At 38.0% G+C, this 14,179-nt stretch overlaps 1 long non-coding RNA gene across 1 annotated transcript in view; it reads right to left on the bottom strand.

Annotated features, from left to right (window-relative positions):
- Window positions 1-873: 873 nt before the first annotated feature.
- The window catches only part of LOC148840103 (uncharacterized), a 39,806-nt gene continuing 26,500 nt past the window's right edge, over window positions 874-14,179 (bottom strand). The window contains exon 2 of the long non-coding RNA XR_016093894.1: window positions 874-2,205. This is a non-coding gene — a long non-coding RNA (uncharacterized LOC148840103). The remainder of the gene's footprint in view (window positions 2,206-14,179) is intronic.

The raw sequence follows: 14,179 nt of genomic DNA, 5'->3' as shown, positions 1-14,179 counted from the left end.
ATCTTCAAATAAGAGATCTCACATTATTTTTCGCTTTTCGTTGAAGGGAATATGATTCGGTACAACAAAAGGCAGAGGTTAATTCAGTGCTTACTTTCTTATAGCACATTTGCTCTTTACAATTTTCACATTGTGCCCAGAACTTCAAAGAGCCTTTGAGAATATTGCCATTTTCAATGAGCTTTCATGCTTTACCTCATTACTTGAAACTTGCTTTGATAGCTCTGTTTTCACTGACAATAGAGCAGACATCTTTTGCGCTGGTACAATGGGTTAATAACAAAGCTCAGATCCTTTTGCTGTGTTGTGTGACATTAGGCCTTAGGCTTTGCTATACTGATCTACAGTAATGTGGATCCTAAAACTGAAGATGAGGATTTTGAGCCATACAAATGAACCATCTGAGGAAACTTTGTTCCAGTTCCTACATAACTTTGAAGGGTTGCCTTTGTTAACTGTCTGAAAAAGAGCTTAATCCACAGCAATCAGAATGCCTGCCTACATCAATGTAAGTAGTGCCTCATCTTCAGTTTGAAACTGTTGTGTATTAACTTTTGACCACTTCTTTAATTATGTCCAGGTCCTTTATTACTGACAAAGTAGAGTTGCCATGCTGCTTGAAAATTTATTTTTAGAGGACATTTTCACCAGTGTCGTACATGCCATTTCTTGCTCACAAATGTTATTCTGTCCCCCCCAAAATGTTAAAAATGCATGAAGGAGTAGTTTTGAAATAATATAATTTCCAGACACAAAATTTAGAAATTCTTTAAGACAAATCTAATACGCACATAACACACTGTTGCGTGTAATGTTTACGGTATACAAAGTCCCCAAATTGACAGTCATGAATCATTTAAGGACCAAGAGTGAGCTGGAACATATTTATTTCATATTTTATTTTACAATATTTGCTTATTTTGTTTTTTCTTTAGAAAATTCAAGACCCATGGAACATGGAACATGGACATGAAACTATAACCAATTACAGACCAGAAAATATATTCTGTAATCATAGCTGATGTTGTAAAGTTTAGTGAACGTATTCTATATTGACATTACTTGAAACATGCAGGCAATAACCCTTCCACTGAGCTGCGCACCCTGCTGTGCTGACCCTGCTCATATCCTTTTCTCTATTTCTTTATAACTTTATTTCCTTTCTTGTTGCTTTTTACTGTTTACTTAAAACACCTTTATCATCTCTGACCGATAATCTGGGCTTTACTAGTCTCCTGTAATTGCTGGGAATTTGAGCAGAGAGGACTGTAATATACAAATATAAATATTTGAACAATAAAAGACAGCCTGCCAGACATGTGCCAGGCAGAGTATTACCAATAATATTATCCACTAGGGGGACCTTTCCAGCACTGGGATAACTTTGCAACCTTGTAACATTTAACTCATAGCACAAGTAGCTACGTATGTGTGCTTGTATCGAGCAATTCAAATTGTATGCAAGCCTCTTTTGCACTATTCATATTCTATGACTTTGTTCAGGTGCTTCACATGTTTTTAGCTACTGGTTGCAGAATCCTTGTGTCCGTTGCGTGTCACGCAGGGTCACAGAAGTAGCCCCACTTGAGAAAAATAAATTTGTTTTGTTTTCGAAGCTGAAGACTTGAACACGGTTAATTAGTTTACTCTTTCCCCACATTTGGCCACCAAATGCTGCTGCTTCAAAGAAGTAGCTGTCTGTTGGGGTCCCCCTGCTTTTTTTTTAACGCAGAGTGTGTGAATGGTTGAGAATAGTGGCAAAAGACACTGGACTTGAAATGTAAGATCTCCAGGAAGCAGAGGCAAACAGAGGAGCTAATTTAGCCAGGCATAGCTGGTCTTGTTTGTGGTTGTCCCTGACAGCAGTGCTGACTCCAGAGCACCTGTGTTTGCTCACTAGCTTTCCTCAATCTGCTAGAAAATGGCCTGAGCATGTCACATGGCAGCCAGATAGCCCAGGCACCATGGGAATACAAAAGCCGGGGCTTTTAGCACAGTTAATCATTAATGCAGCCTTTCTTTGTCCCATTCAGCAGTGCTGACAAGTGCTTTGATATTTCATATTTGCCATCAGGTTAGCCACAGTCATAACCAGGTACTAATGAACACATGTACTCAAAAGCCCCTCTGTATCTCTTTCTGAGGGATGCAGGTTGATACAGAGAGCAACTGTCCTCTTCAGACATCCAGTTCCAGGACATGGACCTGTTGGAAAGAAAAAGTGAAATCAATTGCAGAAGATAAATGCCAAATGTAAAAACCACATTGAGTGCATTGCAAGAGCTTTTATGAAGTTTCCAAGAATTCTGGAACTAGTTGTGGAAGTGCAGACAGAATAGTAAATAAAAAGTTGCCTGCCTTATTTACTATTTGTGTGGTTAAAAACAAAATCCTTCTACACCTCTTTTCCTAGCGTAAACGTCACCAGCAGATAAGATGACAGGTTTTCATGGGAGGCTATTATAAACATGACAAGGAGGAGAAGATGGTCGAATGACCTAAAATCACACAACCTCCCGATAAACTATTTTCTTCAACCAGGTTTGAACTTTCAGAGAGGTGCCCACGGTTAGGGCTTAATCCCACAATATCAGACTACAAGGTTGTGTTAACATGAATTAATGCTAATTAATTAGGTCTGTCAATCCCGATTTAACACGGCGGTTTCAGCTCGCTTTTAGAACACCAACACTTGACACCACTAAATCAATCTGGTTCACTACCGAGGTCTGTCACTGCTGCCTTCAGTGAAAAGACTGGTCCACAGAAATGTCTTATTCATGATTCCATTCCATTTTATTCTTGCTTTAATTAATTAAAAGTGGCTCTAAAAGGTTTTGTGCCTTAGCTCATGATGTGAATGAGAGTCCTAATGCTCATTTCATTGCAGTCAAAGCTTTGTCTTGGGAGAAAAAAAGCATGAGCATTCTTTGAGAAAGAGTCAGTATGCTAGGGCACATTTATCTTTAAGGAATTAAGTGTACACAACCACATTCTTATTTTTGTGTAGGGGGCTGGGGCAATTCTTATCTTGCTTTTGCCTGAACATGCAAAAGCTTTTCTAAAGAGGGTTTGTCTCCCCACTAAAGTGAGAGCAAGAGACTATCACGGCACCACTAGAGCACAAGGTTAAAATATGACAAAACTTTCCTGAATAAACACTGCGTTCAAAACATCTGAGGTCTGCAGTGGGAGTGGTGGGTCAATCATTTATAACGCACATTCTAAGGGATTTGTTCTGGGACATTTCATAGAAGTAGGTGATAAATAGCAGGTACATTACAGGAACAAGCTCAGAATAATGGCTTGCCTACTCCCCAATACGATTAAGGTGTTCGAGAAGTATAATTTAGTTTGTTACAGGCAAGGCATAAAACAACCGGAGAGTATGTGTGATACCTTGTTCTTTGGACAGAAAAGGAACGTTTCAACGGCTTATTACACTGTACTATAACACATGGATTTTCCCACAAAACAAATCCTTCATTGGGACTTTTAACAGTAAACAAGTGAAAATGATTGAACTCCACCTCAAAAATTCATGACACACCTGCTTGGGACATACGTCTGTTTTCACTAGATCAACCAATCACCGACGTCGTAATATTGCTCGAAAAAGTATTCTATCACAATATCAAAACTGCCATTTTTAATGGCATTTCTAATGTTTGTTGTGTTGTCTACTTCACCATTTCAAGCCATCAGTGTATCTTAGAAAAAGAGCCGTACAGCGATAGAGCAATTAAGTATGTGACAAGGTAAACACTTCTACAACAGCCTTTTTAATTGAAGGACATAAGAGACACACGATGTTTACAAACTCTAACCTAGAGAAAAGAACTATTTTATAATTGGTTGATAGGTCGTTAGGATACATCTTTATGAGTGTAAGTGTCCTGACAACAGTACTCTATTTGCTCGAAAAGTTACTCTATTTGTTGGAATTTGTATGCTGTTAATTTGTTGTAAAATATATTTATACCAATAAAACAGTGTAAACTTTCCTATATGTGTCTACAATGATGACCTCATTGATGAAACTGTTTCATGTGCTCCTTTGGCTTTCTTTGTAAAGCACATAACAGCCTACCATATCTTTTCAGTTTTTAATACTGTAACTGTTGTGTAATATAATACTGTTTCAGAGTGTCAGGCATGTTTTATCCATCATAAATACAGTTTACCTCCCTGGCATTCAAATAGGCGAATCGGTAATCAATTGAATATTCTTTTTGCCCTGAAGCAAAACAGATGACGCATGCAGATGACAAAAATTTCCATAGTCACCTATTTTCTTTGATAAAGTCCTTCCAGCCCAACATAACTGCATAACTGCTTACAATTTCAATTTCCTAAATGTGTAATTTTTTTTGCATTGAAAATGGTTATCATCCTAAAAGTACAATTTAAAATAATAATTTAAGTAACTGTTTACCTATAGTTAATGCAGATTTTTACTTTACCACACTTTCACAATATAAAGTTCATTACTACATGGTAACTAAATGTCAAAACTATTTTGTATTTTCTTTCACCAGGACAGAATTTTTTACTGTGAGCCAGATTTAAATGGTGAATCAATTAACATTCTCTTGAGACACGAGAAAAGAAACTCGTGAACTTTCTGCCTGGAATGGTGAAAACAATTACAATCTTCTTTTGTTAATTGTGCCATATTAAAGACTACATATCGTATGTCCATACTGTATGTCTGAGAGCATTTTGCTCAGCGGCCAAAATAAATTAAGATCCCGTAATAAATTGAATGCAGTGCTTGGATCATAAGGATATAAATCGAGTTGAAAAGTTGAAAGCAGTGAGAAAAGGAGCCTAATGACTCCATGGTTCAAACAAAGGTTCCTGTTTAAAGAGAGCAGGTAAAAGATGGATGGCTCGTTAAACATTGCCAACATACTTGGCTGGTGCCATTGGGCGGTCACTGCTAATAGCTGCAAGAACATTGTGCCTCTGATCCATCTGCTCATAGTAGCCTCCGACTTGCACAGCATTATCTTCTGTCAGCCTCCTCTACAGACAGTAGCGCTCTCGAATGTTTTCACGTTTTCACACATGAAAATAATCTTCATTCATTTCTGCTGTTGTGACAGCATGCATAGGCTGCAAAGGAACAAGTAAAGGTTTATTCCACAGTGAAAAGAGAAGAAAAAGAAACACGACGTTTCAGCCATGGAGCTTTCTTCGGGTGTCCACAGCCGAAACGTTGTGTTTCTTTTCTGAGGGCCTTGCTCAGGGGCCCAACGGAGCAGGACTCCTCTGCCGGCCACAGGATACAAACCGGCAACCTTCCAGCCACAGAGCCTTAGCCACAGTGCCACCGCTCCGCCCCCCAGTTCCATACTCTTTACGTTTTAAAAGGAGGAACCTGTATTTAAAAGCAAATCTCACGCAAAATACACAAAGAGAGTATCGGTTCTGGCCTTTTCTACACAGTTAAATAAGAATGATCAAATGGCAGAATTCCAAGGAATCTTTAGTGTGCTATTAATTGCATTAGCATGTCAGCTGCTCAGCTGGTCTGAGGCCCTCGTCAAAGGTATTTACCTAGCTGGAGAGATAACAGACTCACACATGGAGAGGAAAATTCCAGGTAGAAAATAAAGGTGAAGTTGGTGACTCACAGCACAGCCTGGACCATGACAAGGAGGAACAGTAAGAATTCCATTGTATGTGGAACGAGCATGTGATTCCTGATATGCCTGTTGCGAGTTGTTTAGTGTCGAGGCAGATGTTTTGTAAATCAACAGCTTTGCCAAACAGCTTTCATCAAGTGATGATTCAAATTCCTTTTCTGGAGCCAAATGATATCCATTGCAAAAAAGATATTCAACATAACAATTAAAAAGGGAAAACGATGTTAAATTTAAAATAGACGCACGTGTGTCATTTTCCTTGCTCACTAGCTAATTTGATGAGTTGTCATGTACTGTACAGGTAGAAAGAAGATTGAGTAAAACATTATAAGACAGATGGCAAAGTGCTTAAAGATGCCACCATGAAAAAGTCGTTTATCTTGACACAACATTTTCCCTCAATGACAATCTGGCGGAGCAAAAAAAGACTAACACTATATTAGGATGTATAGTCAAAAGCATTGATTTAAATGAAGAAAAGTTATTTTAAAATTGTATCACACATTTATAAAATCCCATTTAGTATGAAGTGTACTATCTAGAACAAAAAAGTTCTTGCTGCTTTAGAACTGATCCAAATAAAAGCCCTCCGGTATATTTACATGCTTGAAGTTCACTAGGAATGACAACGCCCAAGATCAAAGCTTAATGAACTATTATGGAGCGGATATTTGGCTTAACCCGCTTGGCTGAGGGCCGACCTCCTGGCCACAGGACGAGGAGGCCAGGACCCCCCCACTGGGTAACCAAGGGGCAGCTGCAGAGGTGGAGTTGGGGTGGAGGTGGGATGCAAAAGTCGCACGCGAGGGAGAGAGATATCGCATTTGGTATTTATAGTGTTCGGTGGAGGAAGGACGAAGGGAGTGATTGCTAATCACTGACGGCTGGGAACGATTGACCGTGGTTGTTGTCATCCCTCCCAAATGTTCGTTATATAAGCTCCATGAATGTCCAGCACTCAGATGATAACAAAAACTTGAATATTTATTATTTACTGGACTGTAATAAACTATGTTTGGATCAAGTATTGAACACTACTGACTCGGGTAGCGGACACTATTGACACAGTCAACCCAATGGACTTTTTTCTTCATGATTATCAGTGGATAATGAACCACAGGCCACCAACGGAAACTGCAGGGAAGGGCAGTTCAACCTGAAAATAAGAGTCGCCTTTTTGCATAATGTGTTGTGGGATTATGGAACAAACCACACAGCCATCCTGAAGCTGATCTTCTAGTTTTGACCAGTACTTTCCGGACCCTATGCAGACGACACAATCCAGAATAGTGAGGAAACACAGAGGGAAAAGTCATGCAGGAGACGGGAATGGAGACAGGGGGCGTGTCCTTGGTGCGCAGGTGTCCAGGGGGAGTGGCTCCGGGGCGAACAATCCAAGAAGAAGTCCAAACGGGGAATCCAAAACACAGGCATAAGTCCATGGCCAGGCGATCCATCCAGGAGATTAAAAACGGGAACCGGGTCTGGACCGGCGGGGGGAACAGGAACAGAAAGTTAAAAACATGACGGAGCCAGAGGCAGCAGGACCCAGGCTCACATGAACTGGGAGTCATTGTAGAGCACCGGTTCTCATCTGCGTCTGGCTTTTAAGGGGGAACTGAAAAGGGGCTGGAATAAGGAACAGGTGCGGGGAATGAGGCAGAACGAGGAAGAGCTGGAGCGCCCGTAAGAGGAGGAGTAGCGATCGTGACAAGTTTCTTTCGAAAAACAGGTCGATACCCTCAGTTCACTTAGTTACTTTGCTTTCCCAAAGTCTTGCTGGTCAGCTGTGTGTTGTTGGGTAATTGGGCACTCAAAAAACAGTGCCATCTTAACAACCTGCTGTACTTTAATTTCAGTTCAAAAGTCGAAACAAAAATCAAAGATGTTTCTGTTACAGAAAATCTGTCCATTTTAGACCTAAAAAGGTCTCAATCAGAACCATGTCACCGGAATTAAACGTAATAAAATCAACTCGGAGGAATATAATGACTAGGAAAGAATCCACATGTATATTTACGAATCAGGCAGGACCAGGTCGGGCAAGAAAAAAACATCTACAGTTAATGACAAAAAAAGCATCAGAGCTGTCAAGGAAAACCATAATACACCCGTGAATGAAATCCCGAGCAGCTTTCAGAGTGCAAGGGAGAACGTATCGAAATCCACTGTTCACGGAAAACTGAGACGACACAATTACCAAAGCTACATCCGAAATGTCAGATTCGAATTTGCTTGGACGTACAAAGATGAGCCAGGAGAGGTTTGGAACATAGTTTTCTGGACAGATGAGAGCAAGATAAACCAAAGCTTTACCGAATTGATAAAAAACGTTTAAAGTGTGGAGAAAGAAAGGAACAGCACATGTTCCAAACAACACCGCCTTAGCTGTGATGCACAATGCAGGTAATATAGTGGACATACATGGGAGCTTCTTGAAATGGTGTACTCATCTGTATTGATGATGTTGCCAATGACGGCACTGGCAGAATGAATCCTAATGTTTAAACAAACATTGTCTGCTTATGTGGAAAAAAATACTTCCACGCATATTGTGCTGTGTTTCAACATACAGCAAGAAAATGACCCACAACATATGACGAATGCAACAAAAAGGAGTTTATCTTTATATGGAAAATCTTAACTGCCCAAGTGAATCACTACATTTAAATCCAACTGAACATGCAATTTTGGTGCTAAAGAAGAGATTGAAACACCAAATAATAGGCAAGAACACAAAAAGGTATGCTAACACCATCTCAAATGATTACACAAAGCTTGGTGACATCAAAAGGGATATGCAACCAAATGCTTACTTTTAAAACTCTGTAATTTAAAGTGTGTATTACTATTTTGGTCTCATGAAATAAACTGGATTTAACACAAAGAAGGTTTCTATTCAAATATGCATTTCAAGCAGATGCCCAAAAATATATTTTATTATATCAAGTAGGAAGCTGCATCAGCATGTGTAGGCTGCAAAGGAACAAGTAAAGTAACCTTTACTTGTTCCTATTTTATTATATGATATTTATCTATGTTAGTGTCATGATCACAGATGCCAATTGCTTGATCATTAAAGAACATAAATACATAAATAATTTTAGTTTTTACTTTGCATCTTTGGAGGCCACATTTGATTGAAAGAGTTTCTTCCTTGTTTGTAAACTTGTGTCCTTATGCCCATATATTAAAACCTTCTTAATAAAATATTAAAAGCTGCACATTTGTAAACTTTTAGAATTTTTTAACAAAGAATTTTCATGACTCAGCTTCTTCAAAGACTATTATTCAGTCAACAATGATCAAACACAAACCCTGTTTTTCAAGTTAGGTAAAAATAAAGAAAGATGTACGGAACTTGGTTTGCATTTTTCTTTCCCATATTACAATAGAATAGAATATATTCAAGAGTTCGAAGTACAGCTTGTCATATGCACAACTGCAATGCTTGCAAATACTTACTTCCACGTATACTCCACTACAGAGACATTAAGGAAACACCAACTTAAACACACAACAACAGCAATAACAAAGTTACAGTACAGTGATAAAGGAGAAGAACAATAACACATATCACATATTGAATGCAATATTTTAAAAATAAATTATCTTGCATGATCAATCTTTTTAAACCCAATTGTATGGCTTAGCACAACTACAAACAGTGGTATTGTGGGACCATAGCAGACACACCACTAATTACTCAAAAGAACTTCTGTTAGTTTAAATAACAAATCATCACAGAGTTACTTTTCCATCCAGGATTTCTTCTTACCAACTTTTGCACTGTTAAAGAATGAGGAATGCTAATTTAAAAATTAATATTACACTATAAAAAATGCTTAAAAACTGCATCTTTTCATGTTCTTTCATAATCTACAAAGATCAGGTGAATAAAGTATTTTTCACCACACTGTGCCCACTGACATTTTTGGAAACAAGAAATAATGTGCTAAAATTACAGAGTTAAAAAGAAAACTCTTTAGGTAGCTCTTAAATTGATGATAGAACTGAAAGAGTTATGTAGATCTTTATAACCTCTTCCCATTGTTTTCTACATACAGTCGGACAAAACCAATGTAGTCTTAGCATGCTGGTAGTTGTTTCATGGATACACTCTAAGTTAAGGTATAAGCAGCAACACCACTGGTGAGACTTAGCCCTCCTCCAGGAAGGTTTTGATCTCATTTCAATGTGGCTTTTTAAGATTGGTAGACGTAAATGAATAATAATTCACTAGGGACAGCAACATTGAAGAACTGAATGTTTTGTGAATCCTTGGTCAGCTATGTTTGGCTTAACCTGCTTGGTTAATGGATAGCCTTCTATCCAGGAGGAGGCTCGAACCCCATTCAGAGCAAGTGAACCAAGGGAAACCTGCAAGGTGGAGATGTATGAGACTTATGCAAAGGGAGGCGTTGTGAGTTATAGCTGATTTTGTAATGACAGTGATTGGGTACAACTGTGTGAGTTTGACATGTCATTGTCACATCCCTTCATAACTCCCATGTAATAGGACAATCAACAAGAGCAGAATCAAAAAGGCTTTAATTACATTTAGAAAGAGTTAAAATATATTTTTTAAATGTGTTCAGTGATAGTATTACAATGATGCAAAGCACAAAGTCAACAGATCAGATTCTAAACGGGAAAAGGTTTTGTAGTATGGGGTTTTCCATAGTTTATAAGAAAATTGGTGGATCACGATACAACTTTATTTCTCTGTGTTTTAATTTAGTTAAACTGTCAATAGCCCCAAGCCCCAGGACCTTGCTCAGAGACAAAGAAAAATGTGTGATAAATTATCCCCTCTTTTTGAGTCTCATGAAAGCCACAGAAGCCAGGAGGCCCGCCTAACTCCCTTGGTGTGGAGAACAAAAAGGTGAAAACTCACACAATGCTTAAATAAACACAGACACACACTGCAAAATAAAGTCCAGCCGTTCAGTCAAATTCTAATTATGATGAGATGGAATGACAAATATAAAGGTATAGTGTATTTCATAGTTTAGTGTTTGGTGTTAACTCGACTAGCTGAGAAATGAAACACAGAGTAAGATTTATACGTAAGAGAATGGAAGTGCAAAATCACAACTTGACCCTCTCACACACTTCTGTTTAGCTACTCCATTTTATTAGTTCAGACAAGTTCAAATTATGAAAAGAAGAGACATTAATTAAAGGAAAAGTATGCTTAATGTGTGTGTGGTGTGAACTCACCTGACTAAGGAAATAAACCCCCAGATCACTGATGTTGATTTATTCAGTGAATGAGCTACTGGTGCGTGAGCTTTATTTGATCAATTAATTTGGATAGGCAATGTAACAGGGGAACACTGATTGGAAAATATGACTTGGAGCAAATGAGAACTGCATGTGATGACAGTGAGCGTGTGGAGGGGGGGGGGGGGGGATGTATGCAGAGACCCAGGGAGGTGGAACTCCAATGTAGTAAGAAACCTTTGATCTATGAGATCGATCGATGCTGCTGTGCCGACCCAGACAGAGTAGCCCGAGAGGTCAATTGCACTAATACATAAGTAGAATAGGAACTCCTAGTCAGTTAACACTTGAGTTACTAATTGCTGAGGTTTCATAAACTCCCCCCAAAAAAGTTTGTGGAACCCTCCAAAGAAGAAGCAAGATTTCTCCCTCTTCTTCTGAACATGCTGATTGAGGAGAGTGTCAAAAATCACTTATTTTTTAAAAATGTGTAATTATCTCCATTTCCACTCAGAAGGCTAAAAACAAGACATAGGAAAGCATAAAAATAAAAAAAAAACATTCAATCAGCAGCCGTCTGAAAGAGCAAAAAGACCAAATTTAATCACTTTTAGACACATCTCAGAATTCACTTAACATGATTTTAAAAGGCACCTCTAAAACTGTATTCATAACATGTTCTATCAATAGGCTACTTGTTGTTCACATAGCAAACAACACAAATATGTTGAAAAGTGTTACAACGCGGTTGCAAACTCCTACAACATGACTTTGCACAAGAGCTGTGGGGCTCTGGAACCCCTGATTATCTGATCTGATTATCCAATCAGAAATGATAACTTGGCTTCTTCAAAGAAACGGAGATAACTGATGAAGTCGAGTAGCTACTAGGTACCAGAATGATCTCCTCCAAATATATTGGTACAGTTATATACATTGGCAGACACATATGTAGAATTATATTGTACTGAAAAAGATTAGAAAATGCTTACATAGTACACAAGGTTAGATATAACACCATTTATGTCAGCAACAAATTTTATTTCTGAAGCAAATTATTTCTTTGAAGAAATTTCTTTGTATGCCGTAGTTCTATAAACTATCGCTGCATTAAATATGTTTATATATGTAAGATTTTGATTCAGAAATGTAAATAATTAACGTAAATGAAAAAAAAAGATTTTCCGAGCATGAAGGCTGCAACGAGAAGTTTTCTTTTCAGTTGAACGTCGTTATTTGTCTTATACAGAATATGTTTTGTTTATGTCGCTGCTACAGTACAATGCTGCTTTTACTTGCAATGTATGTCAATAGTAACGGATTCAGCTCATCGCTCGGATCTGTCGATTTAAGAGTTAAATTGCGTAACGTGCCTAACTTTCTGACCAACTTGAACTAGTCGACCGTCCTTCTATCGAAGACTCACAGAGGTGCAGAACAAATAATTCGATTATTTATTTATAATGTACAGCTCTTCCTTTATTTTCTAGATACGTTGCGGTTCTACGGTAATCACCCTCCCTTAATCCTCTGATTTCAATGGGATTGTACAGTCACAACCTCTGAAACGGGAATCAGGTCAGTGAAATGCGACAGGATTGACGTAGGCAATCAGTTTGTGGCATGCGTATTTTATATACACTTTGCATTTCTCCCGTAAAAATATGACCTGTGCCTTTTCGGTCCATCCGATTCCTTTTTTCTCTCATTTGCTTATCGTCCATGATGCAAGACTGTGTAAATGTTAAACGAATACCCCGCGCAGCCCTCGCCACATCCCCCGACAGATCAACGCCCTGCCACACGTAGCCCGTTTTCAGTTTGGAAACTGCGCATCCATCATTTATAGATTTTTCCCAAAACGTTTGTTATTCTGTTAGTCCGAAAATCAACAGTTAATACGATACAAAAAAAGTTACCACTGTTTTGTTCAGTTGGTAAAAAGATAAAAAGGGAAAGATGACGGGTGTAGGGTATCATAGTGAAGGAAAGGCTGCCAAGGAAAAGACGAAGTCAAATTGTAAGAATTATAGTATTTCCTGGTGTTGGTGAAATCAGAGACGGCAAGATCAAGCTCTGTTTGCTCTGAGTTGGTAAACAGTATCACGATAGTTACCAGTTGTCAAAACCAGACGCTCTGTTTCTACTGCAGACATTTCGATAGCAGCCACATCTATTCATACAGTGAAAAATATTCTTCTTTCCTAACAAACGGCAGTTATGCAAAACAAGACATTTTCCCTTTCAGATTTAAGACTGGTATTAATACGAAACGGACCTTCAAGAGACTGCAATGTTAGGAAGCAGTTTTTTTTCACGAAAGGATTTTAATCCACAATTTGAGATTTATTCTACCGCCCGTGTCGTCTTCTAACACATTACATTTGACAGTCACAGTAAATCACTTGAACACTGAGCAAAAATGGTCATATACAGTATATACGATTATGTTTTTTTTGTTTGTCCATGACTCTGTGTTCCAAAAGAGTTATTTTAATTGGCAAAGTTTTATCCTTAATAATAAATAGCGTTCATGAAATCATTTAAATTGAATTTTAAGTATAATACCTGTTCCAAAAATTGAAATCTGAAATTCTGCTTTGTTCTTGTATAGATGCTAAATTACATTATTTCTTTTTGATCTATTGTGGTTAGTATATGATGACAAGATGTGTCTTTTCGATTCTTGTATAATATTAAATAATGAAATGCTCATGAGGGAGGCAAGCTTAAGTTATATCGGTTTTGAAATGTTGGCCGTTGATATTATAATAAAGGGGTATATTTGATATTTGGTATATGTGATTTTACTGCTCTTTTGCCTTTTAGGGATTTCAAAATGTATTAATCTAAAAAGTAAAATGCATAAATTGTACAAGCAGAAACAAGTGTGTAACCATAATGCAAGTTATTAATGTATCTCTTATTGTGAAACATTTTAAAGATAGTAAAGCTATGTACCTGTACCTTTGTGATTACAGATAAGAATACTATCTGGGGGAATTAAGTTGGAATCTGATAATTTACCAGGAGGATGTTGCTTGTCATTAAAAACTAATGACTATGGGATCATCAGTGGAGCAAAGAAGCCAGCATAAAAAAAAATATTCTTGTAACCTATTCATCATGCCCAATCAGATGACATTATCCAGAATTTAAAAGTTTAAGACGAATTCTGTTGTTAACCTTGAAATATCTTTTCAATCTTATTTGGAATCTGAGCCCACATCTGGTAACTAACAAGTCCCAAGCCCTAACAACCCCTCCCACGCAACCCAGTATTTTGTTTTACAGTATTCTTC

Source organism: Atractosteus spatula, chromosome 2 (genome assembly GCF_055471065.1).
Source record: "Atractosteus spatula isolate fAtrSpa1 chromosome 2, fAtrSpa1.hap1, whole genome shotgun sequence".
Lineage (NCBI taxonomy): Eukaryota > Metazoa > Chordata > Actinopteri > Semionotiformes > Lepisosteidae > Atractosteus > Atractosteus spatula.
This window is presented reverse-complemented; position numbering and strand designations above follow the sequence as displayed.